The 13,727-nt window shown below is 44.3% G+C and overlaps 1 long non-coding RNA gene across 1 annotated transcript in view; it reads left to right on the top strand.

The window, feature by feature from the left end:
* The first annotated feature begins 5,614 nt into the window (after positions 1-5,614).
* LOC141726973 (uncharacterized) overlaps positions 5,615-13,727 on the top strand; it is an 88,565-nt gene continuing 80,452 nt past the window's right edge. The window contains exon 1 of the long non-coding RNA XR_012577930.1: positions 5,615-5,708. This is a non-coding gene — a long non-coding RNA (uncharacterized LOC141726973). The remainder of the gene's footprint in view (positions 5,709-13,727) is intronic.

The raw sequence follows: 13,727 nt of genomic DNA, 5'->3' as shown, positions 1-13,727 counted from the left end.
AGCTTAGGACCAGGGCAGAAGACAGTTTGTTTTTTAAGTTTTCCAATTGTTGATCATCTTCAGCTGTCCAAATTAGGGGTTCTGGATCCACTAGCTTATTGTACAGAAATTTCACACTCTGTGTGTATTGATCTAACCATAACTTACAATACCCGAACAAGCCCAGGAGTTTTCTCACATCTCTTTACGTTTTCAGGGCCGGGAGAGGTAAAATACCTGAAATTCTGTCAGGGCTTAGTTTCTTATACCCTCCCCCTATTATGTGCCCCAAGTATGTTACTTCTGATTGCACAAATTGTAGTTTCCCTTGGGAAACTTTTAGTCCTTTCTCCCCCAGAAAATTCAAAAGCTTAATAGTAGTTTGTCTGACCTGATCTTTTTCTTTTCCTGATACCATCAGGTCATCAACATACTGCAGGATCTGCACTTCTTTATCAGGGACAAATTGTTCCAACAAACTCTCTAAAGCTTGTCCAAAGAGATTGGGGGATTCAGTGAACCCCTGCGGTAATCGGGTCCACCTTAGCTGTTGTCTCCTCTTTATACTCGGGTCCTCCCAATTCAAAGGCAAACCAATCCCTACATTCTGTTGCCAGAGGACACGCCCAGAAAGCATCCTTCAAATCTATAACAGTGAACCAAGCATGTTCTCTTGGAATTCTGCTTAGGAGACTATACGGGTTGGGCACAACTGGATGTCTGGCAATGGTTCTTTTGTTGACTTCCCTTAAATCTTGTACCAGCCTATATTTCCCTTCAGCTTTCTTAACTGCCAGTATAGGGGTATTATGTGGTGACATGCAGGGTTCTAAAATTCCCTCTTGCAACAGTTGTTCAATGACTATAGCAAGCCCCTTCTTTCCATCTAGGGAAATCGGATACTGTTTAACCCGTATGGGTGAGGTATCAACCTGCATTTTTATTGTTATCGGTGGTATGTCTAATAAGCCTCTCTTTCCCCCTTCAGCCCATACCTCAGGATTTATCTCTGCAACATCTCCTTGAGATAACTTCATCACTTGTACTACCATCCTCCCTTCCCTTGGGACAATCCCAACCCCTAAATGAACTTGCAGATCCAGTCCTAACAAACTTTTTTCTAAGTTAGGTAGATAACGAAAATTAGCTTTACATTGCCTTGAGTTCCCAATTATTTTCACTTCTTCAATCACTGATGCTCTAAATGGTCTCCCCTCCGCACCCAATACTTCACAAAATTTTCTCCCAATTTCCATACCTTTTGGTATTTTGTTGAGACAGGACTTATCTGCCCCTGTATCAACCAAAAATTCAAATTCCTCATTTAGGGGTCCCACTTCAAAGTTTACCAAGGGCTCTTCTAGATGTTGCATCGGGTCCCCTATATTAAAAAGCCCCTGGCACCCCTAGTCCGCCCCCTTAAGAATCCTTCCTAAATTATCTTGTTCCCTGGCTATTGCCTCATCGAGACTGAGCTTTCTACAAAACCTCCTGATATGTCCTGCCTCCCCACAGTAATAGCAATGTCGTCCTCTCAAAGGGACTTGAGGTCTCTCAATCCTTCGTGCACCTGCCAGTACTGGCCTGTCTCTGCCTCCTCCTTGTGGTGGTGGACCCACCCCCCCTACACTTTCTCTAGCTACAGCGACCATGATCTTAGCCTTGGCTTTTGCTTTTTCTTCCTCCCTCCTTAAATACACCTTCAATGCCTCTCTTAATAACTCATTTATGTCCTTCGCTTGCCACTCTTCCATCTTTTCCAGTTTCCTCCTTATATCAGGCCAAGATTTGGTAACAAATTGGATTTTTAGTAGCATTTGACCTTCTGGGGTGTCTGGGTCTATTCTAGAGTACAACTGGAAGTTCCGCCTTAGGCGATTAAGCCAGGCAGCAGGAGTTTCATCTTTCTCCTGTGTTCCCTCAAATGCCAATTGGGTGTTAGTTCCTTTGGGAACTGACTCTTTGATCCCCCGTATTATCAAAGACCTATATTCCATCATGGCCTTCCTCCCCTCCTCCTGGTTAGGGTTCCAGCTGGGATCCGTTAGTGGCAATTTCTGTTCGCCTGATGGCACCTGGGGTCCTGGACGGTTATCTTTCTCCCAAATTCTTATGCCAGCCACCCTAATCATCTGGACCTCTTCTGGGGAAAATAATATATTCAGGATGGAATTCATCTCCCCCCAAGTGTAGATATTTGGACCTAGAAATTGATCCACTTGGTTAGCTATGCCCACTGGGTCCTCAACTAAATGCCCCAACTCTTTCTTGAATCCTCTCAGCTCAGAAGCAGTTAGGGGAGCATTCACAAAGACTACACCTCCCGCTACTCCTCCCATAGGAACTTCTCTGAGGGGAAAGAGTCTCTCTGCCTTGGAGGTCTTGGATCTGGTGCTATGGTACGGCCCATCTTCAGATGCCCACCTGCTTTGAGGGATATCTGGGTTACCCTGAACTTTCTGCCCATCAGTAGGTGTATTTGCTGATAGCTGTTTATCGGGCGAGGAGACATTTGTGCCCCAACTAGGAGGAGGTAAAGGGACAGCAATAGGAGGGGGAGAAGAGCTTGAGTGAATATTAAGTGCAGCTGGAGGAGTGGAGAATGCAGCAGGTGGAGTAGGCATTTGTGGTGGTGCAGAAGGAACTGGAGGGGATACTGGGTTTATCATAGCGGAAGCTGAAGAGGTAGAAGGAGGAGTCTGAGCAGGTGGTAATGAGATGGCAGCCGGGGGAAGAACCGGACCTGCCATTTGAGGTGCTTGAAGAAGAGGATTATAAGGTGGAGGGGCAGAAGGAGGCAAATAATCCAGGGGATCCCATCTTTTACTAGTCCTATCATCCCCTCCTTCATTCCCCTCTTTCTTCCTCTGTACCTTACAAATTCGCACCCCTTCATCCCCAACAGCGCTCTTTAACCAGCAAGCTACATACAATAATTGCTCAGGATCAGTATCCCCTCGAGCTGTCAGATAATTACTTAATTGTTGGCACATCCACTTATCCTTTGTCCCACACCAAGGCCATCCTCCTTGTAACTCTAATTCTGGCCACACTTCCATACAATAATGGATCATTTTTGCTTTATCTAATCCCTCCGTGGCCTCTATAGAATCCCATTTTACTAACAGTTCTCCAAAGGGACTATTGGGAGGTATGTCCCTCAGCCTCTTGCCGGTCTTTTTACTATTACACCCTCCCATTTTACAGGTCTCAACAGTAAAAAATCCCAAAGGTGCCTTTACTGACCGGTAATTTCAAAAAGAACCTTCTTTGAGGAGCTTCAGCCTCCTCCACTGAAACTTAAAATTTCTGCCTGATGCTCAGGACTTTATACTGAAACAACTGCCCGATCTCTTAATTGCCCAACTTTCCCCACGTCAGGTCTTACATCTATCGGGACTTGAACACAGGAAGCCTCGGCCAAAGAATCCGGGTCGTGCCTGACTCCCTCTGTCAGGAAAAACAACTGCCTGATGTTTAGTTTGCCTAACCCGCCAATTTTTAGGCTTCACCGTATCAGGACTTAAAAGCAAACCACAGCCTCTTTCGCTGGGGTTTATGCCTGACTCCTGGGTCAGGACTTACTTATGCCTGCAGGGCTTGTGAGCTACCCGAATCCTTCTCGGGACTGACAAAATCTTACGCGAATCCTTCTCTAGACTTACAAATGCTACCCGAATCCTTCTCGGGACTGACAAATCTGCCTGACTTCCCTCTGTCAGGACCTATTTTGGGTGCGTGCCACTCATACAAATATTCCCTCTGCACGCCCGGGGGGGGGGGGGGGGGGGCCTTTATTCCCCCTTGGGAGACTCACTCACGCTAATTCCACGTGCTTCCCCCTGTTTCCAGCCAGCTTTCTCGCGAAAGCTCGGAACCGCGGTACTGAGGGGTCCACTCTCAGGTCGAGGGTCTGGCTGCCGGCCTTGTCTCACTCACACACACATGCGCACGTCTCCCACTCCCGCCACCGACTTCTCTCACCAGTCCGTTGCTCCTGTGCTCCTCTGCCGTCCCTGGTCCTGAGCCGTTCCCTCTGGTCCTGGTAGCCAGCTGTCCTGAAGTCCAAGATGGCCAGTCTTGAGTCTTCTTGCGGGCTGGCTATCCCAGACGAGCGCCCCAGCTGAAATAAACAGGGCCCGGAGATGACTTCTCCTTTATAATGCCTTTATTAAAAGTGATCAGCTCAGGATTGGGCGGCTCGGCAGGGCTGCAGTCCCCGTCGTGTCTCCCAGGGCGTCTCAGAGGAGGAGGATATGCGCAGCTCTGTCCACTAGGGGCAGAGCCGGGGGATCCAGTCCTCGTGGGACCCTTTAGGGCGTGATGTCCCCGTCAGATTTTACTTTCTCAGTGCTGTCCCGCTCAGTCCCGGCGCTGGGGACTACTCCCATGGTCAGGGCGAGAGGGACTCCGCATCTCTGCAGTCTCAGCACTTGGCTCCTCACGTCTGGACATCACTTTAGTCTCTCAACTCTTAGGTGGTTCGTTGTTTTTTAGGGTTTTCTAGTTTCATTTTGGAGTCGAGGTCTCAAAACATGCTGGTCTTGGAGTCACTTTGCATAACCCCCCCCATCCTCTCAGGTGTCTTCCCTATGCTGGAAGAGAGCACAGCCTCGGGGAAGGGCCATCACCCCACCCCAGCCAGGGCTTTTACTAATACAAAAGCGGAGATAAGCTACAATGACCCATGATTACAATAACAAAGCACGCAGAAACCTGGCAGGGACAGAGGTCTGGTTGACTTTTTGTAACTTTTTCTCACAAAAAAAAATCATTAACCGAATTTTTGTTCATAACATGAGGCACTGCCTCTCCCTAAATGCAGTCTCTGTGTCACAGGAAAAAAAATGGTTCTGTCTATGGCTACAGAAGAAAAGTCCGGCCAAAAGACCACTCCGTCATGTCTCCCCCACTCAAGAGTCTTCTGCGCTTCCCTCGTGGCCCATTCCCTCTCACCTCTTATGTCTCTTCTCATTCAGCTCCAGGAGGATCAGCATTTTGCAAGGTCTCAATCTTGCAAGAAAAGGGTTAAAAATTTCAGTCTCTGCCTGTCCCACAGCTCTGGAACTCCCGCGCTGCCCTCGCACTCCCCCCCTTCTCCTCCTGGGCCAGCGGCCGCTATCGAATTCAGACGCTGTCTCTCTCTCTCTCTCTCTCTCTCTTCCCTGCAGGGATGGGGGGGCGGCCTGATGTCTCTTGGTCTCTTCCACCCTTGGGCTGGGTCTACCTCATGGATGCATGGCTTTTCCCCTCCCCCCGCCCAGCCAGCAGCTGAGACAGGGGGAGATCCAAAGCCTCTCCCGACGGAAGTCCCAAGAGACTCCTGGGGCGCGGCTCTGGGTTTTAACCCCTGTGTTTTTCTCAGAGGTGGTCCTACAATCTGAAAATCCATTGGCCTGATGGGAGTGACCACAGCATCCCAGAAATCCCATTTCCGGTCCAACCACCATATAAGGGATTGAAGGCAACTAACAGCAATTGGTAAAAAGCTGAAGCATTAGAAACAATTGATTTAATGAAACTTGATAAATTATTAAAATGCATATTTATATTATTAAAATGCATATTTGTATACTTTCTGTAGTTGTTTTAGCTTGTGATTCACAGTTCTACTTTCTTTTTGTTATTAATCTTTAGGGGGAAAGGAACAGTGGCTTTGATGTCCTCTATCACAACATGAAAGATGGACATTTGTCAACAAAAGAGTTGGAAGACTTTATACGAGAAAGGTAAGTATTTATCCTTGCTAATCCTGTCTCTTTAATATACAGTTTGTGTTTTTATTTAAGTTGATCATTATGTATTACAGTGTCCTGGTTTAGGGCAAATTTGTTAAAGAATCTGCAAAGGAGGGCCCCTCCAGAAAGCAAAACCCACATGGCCCCTCCCTCCAACCGGTTCGGGAAAAAATTCCTTGGAGAGAGGTGGAAAGAACCTGTTTATTTGACTGGCCCCGCACCTCCCAGCACACAAATTGAACAATACCCGATGACACCGCTCTGAGAAAGATGGCAAAATCAGAAAGTCTCTTGCGGGGGTGGTTGCTCTGTTCTCAGTCCCTCCGGCGCTGGGCCAGCTGCTGCAGCCGAACCTTCGGTGTTCCCGGGTCCCAGTCCAGAGCAGGTTCGAGGTGGTCACAGAAACAGGAGAGGAGAAACAGTCCAGGAAGCAATGTGGACTGTTTAGCTAGAACTAGCTAATAAGCAGAGGCAGAAAGCAGAGCAGAAGCAAGAGCAGAAAAAGAGAGCAGGCAAAAGCAGCAAGCTGAAGTAAGAAGTGAAAAACAGCCCTATGTACTGCTCGTCTCTGTGTCCCTGATAAGAGAAACCCAAACAAAACTTCCACTCTTCAGAGCCGGTCTTAAAGGCACAGAACAGATGAATGGGGATATACAAGCATCATAACGTCACCCCAGGACATACAGTAACACGCAAAACATAAAAAGCAGCGAGCATTTTGAAATCTCATATCTGACAAGAACATTAGGTTTACTCCATTCACTTAGAACTGAATGATTTCTAAGTCACTGATTAGTAACTTCTAATAACAAGCTTCTAATTTTTAGGTTTGAATTAAAAGATGAGTAAAAAGCAAGAAATATCATAGTAGGTGTCCATTAGTTTATTTAAATTAATCAGTATTTTTCATCATGTTTGGAAGAAAAGCAATGATTTAAGTAGAAAAAAATGACTGTTGATGTAGAATTAGGGTATTATCAAGTTTTAGAATGATCTTTAAAACTTATACTTTTTGATTAAGGTTTTGAGAAACTAGGTTGGTTAAAGAAAAGGGAGTGATACCTATGGAAAAGAAAATAATTTGCAGAAAATAACCCAGGTTGTTCTTCATGGGATGAATAGGACAGAACTGAAATCTGAAAATGTGACAACTTGGTAAACAGATCTTCTTCATTGAAGATGACTCCTGCTGCTACTTTGAACATAAGAATGTCTGTTCTGGATGAAATGAATTATATGTCTGCTTCTGAATTCTGTCTTACTCAGTGTCCTGGGTTGACTATATGATGCTTGTATCCCCAATCATCTGTTCTGTTTATGCTGAATAATAAGTTTTGCACCTTTAAGACTTGTTCCAAGAGTGAAGTGGGGAGAGAAGAAGTGCAGAGTTTTGTTTTCAGAAAACTGCATTCACTCCTCCACATTCCTGCTCCTGGACTGTGTTGTCTGTGGATGGATAGACAGCGGGACAGAGCTCTCCTTTGCTTTTAGTTAGTTTTAGCTAGTTGAGGCAAAGAAGTTCCTGGGGACTTTTTTCCCCTTTCTTTGGACCTGTGTAAACCTGCTCTGGACTGAACATCCAGAAGAGCACCGGCAGCTTGCACCTGTGACCCACCGAGCCGGGCCTGGACCACGGCATTTCCAGTGCCAGAGGGACTGATAAGAGACTGAGTGAACCGATCTACAGCCCACGGAGGGGACTTTGTGAGTTTGTCTCTCATTTGGAGCAGCAAGAGGTTGTATTGTTTAATATTGTTTAGGTTTTACTGTTTAAGAAACAGTTTTTTTCCACTTTTCTCCAAGGAGATATTTTTTCCCAAATTGGTTGGAGGAGGGGCCAATTGAATCTGCTTTCTAGAGGAACTCCTTTGGGGGTTCTCTCCCAAATTTACCCTGAACCAGGACACTTGGTTACCGATACCAGATAATACATGGAAAAAGCATGCAAGAGACTAATTGAGAACCTGTTTCAGTGAAGGTTTCTTGCAGTAAAAGCTGTCAAGACAACCAACCTTTGTTTTCTGAAATTTTCCATCAAAACTTTAGTTTTAGCCCAAAATAGACTTCAATGAAGAATTTATTTTAAAATTTCCACAAATTGTAACCATCATCGATCTGACAGGTACTCAGTGACACTGACATTTGCGTGGTTTCTAAGTAAGTTGAAATGGAGACAATGACAAAAATTTTTCCACTAAGTGAAACAGGTAGATTCCAGAGTCCATGTGATGGGCAGTCTCCTGTTGGAAGGACTGCACAAACTAAGGAATGTTGTTTCACAAATCCCTGATTCCAGAGAACACGTTATGAAGCCAGACAGGTATCTGTATTTAGTGGAGGGATATCATGCTGTTGATGCTTAGTATGAAATGTTTAGGGCTTCATGAGCTGTAAAAAATTGTAATTTTTTTTCTAAACTGCTTTTAATATTGACTGTTAAAAAAAAGTTTGCCTTATATTATCTTTATATATGCCTGGATCTTTCCTTTGAGACCTGCTTTAATTCTTGTAATCAGTCTTTTTATATATACATAGTAATAAGTCATAGACCTAAGCTGTACATCACCTGGGCACTTGTAATTTTATTAGTTTTATATCGGTTGTGTTTTGATTCATCTCCGCATTTAGATCAGAAGTTTGCTTGCTCACTCGTATTATCTCCATTAAGTTGTATTCTTTGGGCATGCTTCATTTTATTCATATTGATCCTAAGGTTAAAGATCTTATGTAAATGGAGAAAAATAACTCGATGCTGTCTGTCTTGGATTCTTTATTATGGTGACACAACTAAAACTTGACAGTTCATTCTGCACAAAATTACCAGTAAAAAGAATGTGGCATTCTAGTTTATTTTTCATTCTATCAGTTTCTTCAAATGCAATTTTAAATGAGACGCGCCTTTACAATTAATAAATATTTGGACCTTTCTCCACATATTAAAAATGTTTTAGCTGAAGTTTCTGAGATCAAGAAATGTAGTTTCTCTTGTTGTGAATAGATCAGGACATGCCAGAGATGTGCAACCATCTTATCTACAGCATTTTTTGTAAAATATGTGAAAGAATTTAGTTCTAATTACCACACTGAGATTCACTAGAATCTTAGCACTAAATGTTAATTTATTTGATAAGGCCTCAGTATACTTCCTTAAGAACAACATGCCCTGGAATTAGAAAATATCTGTGATATAGACCTGCAGCAATAACTTCAGACCTTTCCAGTGATCCTCTCGGTATGAGATATTAAACATGATATCTATAATATCTGTTCTATTGCATCTTATTCAGCTCTGCTTTATTTATCCATTAGGTATGCCAGGCTGCTATTAAAAAAAAATAAATTGAATGCCAAATAGATGCTTCTTTTCAAGTTAAGGATACATTGCTGATCAATCTTAGTCTAAGCTAGTGACACCTTGTGGCATATAGTTTGTAGTTTCAAAGAAATAGATGGACTTTAAATATTTGGTGCCCTTTCTTTAGTAAAAATATTTGAATGTCCATATCTAGGCATATCTTCCTTGACCACTGTGAGGTTACTGCAGTATGTCAGTCTTATTTCCCAGGAAATAAATATGGTTCAGTAGCACACATTTATTCATGTGGGTCAAATTCTTGATCTCAGAGTTTGTATTGGGCAGTACTTCAACAGTGTTTTGCAACAGTCTGATTGTCTTGACTGTATTGTTTTGCATCTTTGTTTATTGCAAAGAAATGATGTTGCTGACAATTATCTGTTCACCTCCTGTAATCTGAATATTATTGTGCAGTACTCTTTTCTGTTAGAAATGTGTAAGTAGATGAACAAGATACATTAGGAACCTCCTAGATGTAGTGTTTTTATGCACTACTTAAACATCATTTTCTGAGCTGTTCCCTATTGTGTTGGATTTGCACAGCCTGGTTTTTAATAGCGGGGGGCCCACAGAGGTGACTTCTGTGAGAAGCTACTAGAAGCTTCCACTGTGTCTGGCAGAGCCAATCCCTGATGGCTCTGAAGATGGACATGCTGCGGGCCAAGGCTGGGCCAGTTAGAGATGTTGGTAATGCCTCTATGATAACATATTTAAGAAGAAAATCAAAACAAAGAAGGGCACTGTTAATTCCACCTAGAGAAGAGAAGGAGGTGAGAACATGTGAGGGAAACAACATGGAGACACCAAAGTCAGTGGAGAAGGAGGAAGACGCGCTCCAGGTGCTGGAGCCAAGATTCCTCTGCAGGCTGTGGTGAGGATCATGGTAAAGCAGGTTGTCCCCCTGCAGCACATGGGGATCCAGGTTTGGGACAAATTTGGAAGGGAACTTCCAAAGGGATGATTCCCTAAAGGGCAAAATTTAGTGACCCTTCCCCCCACCTGTTTGGGAGATAAACCTCCTTCAAGAAAAGTGGAAAAAACTGTTTATTTAACAAGCAGAGTATTCATAAACATGAGAAAATGAATAATATTAAACAATCGAACCTCTCGTTCTGAAGAGATGGCAAATTCAGAGAGAGTTCTTTTTGTGGGGTGTAGCTCAGCAAGCTCAGTCTCTTATCAGTCCCTCCTGTGCTGGAAAATGCCGTATCCTGGGCCCTGGTGGGCCACAGGTGTGAGCTCCTGGTGTTTTTCTGGGTTTTCGGTCCAAAGCAGGACTGAACAGTTCCAAGAAAAAGAAAAGCCACAGTCTGGGAAACTTCTCTCCCTCACTAGCTAAAAAAAAATAACAAAAAGCAAAAGAGCTTACTCCTGCTGTCTATGCTGCAGACAACGCAGTCCGTGAGAAAGAATGTGGGAGAGCAAGTGCAGTTTCTGCAGACAAACTTCTCCCTTCGCTCTCAAAACCAGTCTTAAAGGCAAAGAATCACAGCTTCACTAGGTTGGAAGAGACCTTCAAGATCAAATCCAACCTATGCCCTAACACCACTTCAACTAAACCATGGCCCTGATTGCTACATCCAGTCTTTTTTTAAACACATCCAGGGATGGTGACTCCACCACCTCCCTGGGAAAACCATTCCAATACTTTATCACACTTTCTGTAAAATCTTTTTCCTAATATCCAACCTATATTTCTTTTGATGCAGTTCAAGACTGTGTCCTCTCGTTCTGTCAGTTGCTGCCTGGAGAAAGGCATCAACCCTCACCTGACTACAACCATCTTTCAGGAAGTTGTAGAGAGTGATAAGGTCACCTCTGAGTCTCCTTTTCTCCAGGGTAAACAACCCCAGCTCCCTCAGTCGTTCCTCATAGGGCTTGTGTTCCAAGCCCCTCACCTGCCTTGTTGCCCTCCTCTGGACATGCTCAAGTGTCTCAACACTCTTCCTAAACTGAGGGGCCCAGAACTGGACACAGTACTCAAGGTGCAGCCCCACCAGTGCCAAGTACAAGGGAAGAACTGATGCCTTGAGAAGGCTGACCTAGAACAGAGGCTAGACAGAGTTAAAGAATAAAGTAGATATTTATTCAAAGACCTTAATGGATACACCTTGAGCAGTACAAGAGCCTGTTCAGATCTACACCCAAGATGAATCCAAAATGGTCACAAAAATGGATGACCCCTATAAGTTTTGGTCCATTTGCATATTGGAGTTAATTGTCCAATTACCGCTTTAGGTTATGAAGTTCCATCCTCCTTGTTTTTCTTTCTTCAATTCACCGTTGTTTATACTTTTTGGGCCTGGAGCTTGTAACGGTTGTCCTTGGTCAAGGTGGAAAAGCATTGTTTTGTCCACCTACCCTGTGAAAAGAACTTGCCAACACCCAACATGAAGCCCAGAGCTACACACCAAAGCAGCACAGAATCTGAAAAACATGAAATCTAAAACTTAAGGCATCAAATTTACTTCCCTGGTCCTGCAGGCCACACTATTCCTGATACAGGCCAAGATGCCATTGGCCTTCTTGGCCACCAGGGCACACTGCTGGCTCATGTTCAGCCAGCTGCTGACCAGTACCCCCAGGTCCCTTTCTACCTGGGCACTGTCCAGCCACACCATCCCCAACTGATAGCATTGCAGGGGATTATTGTGGCCAAAATGCAGGACTAGGAACTTGGACTTATTAAATGCCATCTTATTGGATTCTGCCTATCCATCCAACCGTTCCAGGTCTCTTTGCAGAGCCCTCCTACCTTCCAACAGATCAACACATGCTCCCAGTTTAGTGTCGTCAGCAAATTTACTAATGAAAGACTCAATACCCTCATCCATATCATCAATAAAAATCTTGAACAGAACTGGCCCCAGCACAGACCCCTGAGGGACACCACCGCTGACTGGCCACCAAGTGGATGCAGCACCGTTCACCACCACCCTCTGGGCCTGGCCATCCAGCCAGTTCTTAATCCAGCAAAGAGTGCACCTGTCCAAGCTTTTCCAGGAGTGTGCTGTGGGAGACAGTGTCAAAGGCCTTGCTGAAGTCCAAATAGACAACATCCACAGCCTTTCCCACATCCGCCAGGCGGGTCACCTGGTCATAAAAGGAGACTAGGTTGGTCAAACACAACCTACCCCTCCTAAACCCATGTTGGCTGGGTCTAATACCCTGACCATCCTGTAAGTGCTGCATAATGACACTCAATATAAACTGCTCTATTACCTTACCAGGTACTGAGGTCAGGCTAACTGGCCTATAGTTACCAGGATCCTCCTTCCCAGTCTTTTTGTGAATGGGTGCCACATTGGCCAGCTTCCAGTCATCTAGAACCTCACCAGTGAGCCAGGACTGTTGGCAAATGATGGAGAGCGTCTTCACAAGCTCATCTTCCAGCTCCTTCATCATCCTGGGATGGATCCCATCTGGTCCCATAGAGTTATGAACATCCAAGTGGCTCAGCAGTTCTCTGACTGCCTCCTCCTGGATAACAGAGGGACCATTCTGCTTCCTAACACCATCAACCAACCCAAGAGGACAGTTGTCCTGAGGACAAGCTGTCTTCCCACTAAAGACAGAGGCAAAGAAGGCATTAAGCACTTCCGCCTTCTCATCTGCAGTTACTAAGTTCCCTCCCACATCCAATAGAGAACAAAGGTTGGTCTTACCCTTCTTTTTACTATTAATATATTTCTAAAAACATTTTTATTATCCTTTACAAAAGCTACCAAATAAATTCTAACTGAGCTTTGGCCTTTCTAATTTTTTTGCCTACATGCCCTAGCAACCCCCTTAAATAATTCCTTAGAGACCTGACCCTCCTTCCAAAGACGATACATACTCTTTGTATTCCTAAGTTCCTTCAAAACCTTGTTGCCCATCCAGGCTGGATGTTTGCCTCACCAATTCATCTTTTGGCACACAGGGACAGTCTGTTCCTGTGCCCTCAAGATCTCTGTTTTGAAGCACACTCACCTACTGGGCTCCTTTGTTTTTAAGGGCTGCTTCCCAAGGAACTCTCTGAATAAGTCTCCTAAATAGGCCAAAGTCTGCCCTCTGGAAGTCAAATGTTGTTGGAAAATTTTGCTCAGACATGGCTTGAAGGAAAAAAGGCCATGAAAATATACAGCTGATGGAAAAGTAAAAGGCAGCTGTAAGCAGCTAATTCTCAAGCCTGTTTCTGTAAATAATGAGGTTCTCAGGCACATTTCTATAAACAGCAGAGTTCTCAGGCTGTTTTTTCATAACAGATAAACATTCTGTCCTTGGCTGTTTTGGGAAAGCAAAAGAGACAAACATGGAGGCCTTGAGAACCATTCATATCAGGGTGAGAACACAAATCTTGGTTTCAATAACAAACCACAGGTATTGAAAACAAAAGGAGGGATTAATGTGTAATCTGTAACCTATGATGAGCTCGTGTTTTGCAACATGTATGAGCTTAATTAACACTGTTATAAAATGTGCCTGGTGGATCAATAAATTGGAGTTCGATGCTGATCAGAGGATGGGTCGTCTCCCTTCGCTTTCTACAAAATGTAAAAGTCTTATTGGTGTTCCTCCTAATTTCAACAAATATCAAGAACTATAATGTCATGATCACTATGCCCCAAGCAGCCTCCAACTACCACATGTCCCACCAGCCCATCTCTATTTGC

The sequence above is a fragment of the Zonotrichia albicollis genome, chromosome W (assembly GCF_047830755.1).
Source record: "Zonotrichia albicollis isolate bZonAlb1 chromosome W, bZonAlb1.hap1, whole genome shotgun sequence".
Classification (NCBI taxonomy): Eukaryota; Metazoa; Chordata; class Aves; order Passeriformes; family Passerellidae; genus Zonotrichia; species Zonotrichia albicollis.
This window is presented reverse-complemented; position numbering and strand designations above follow the sequence as displayed.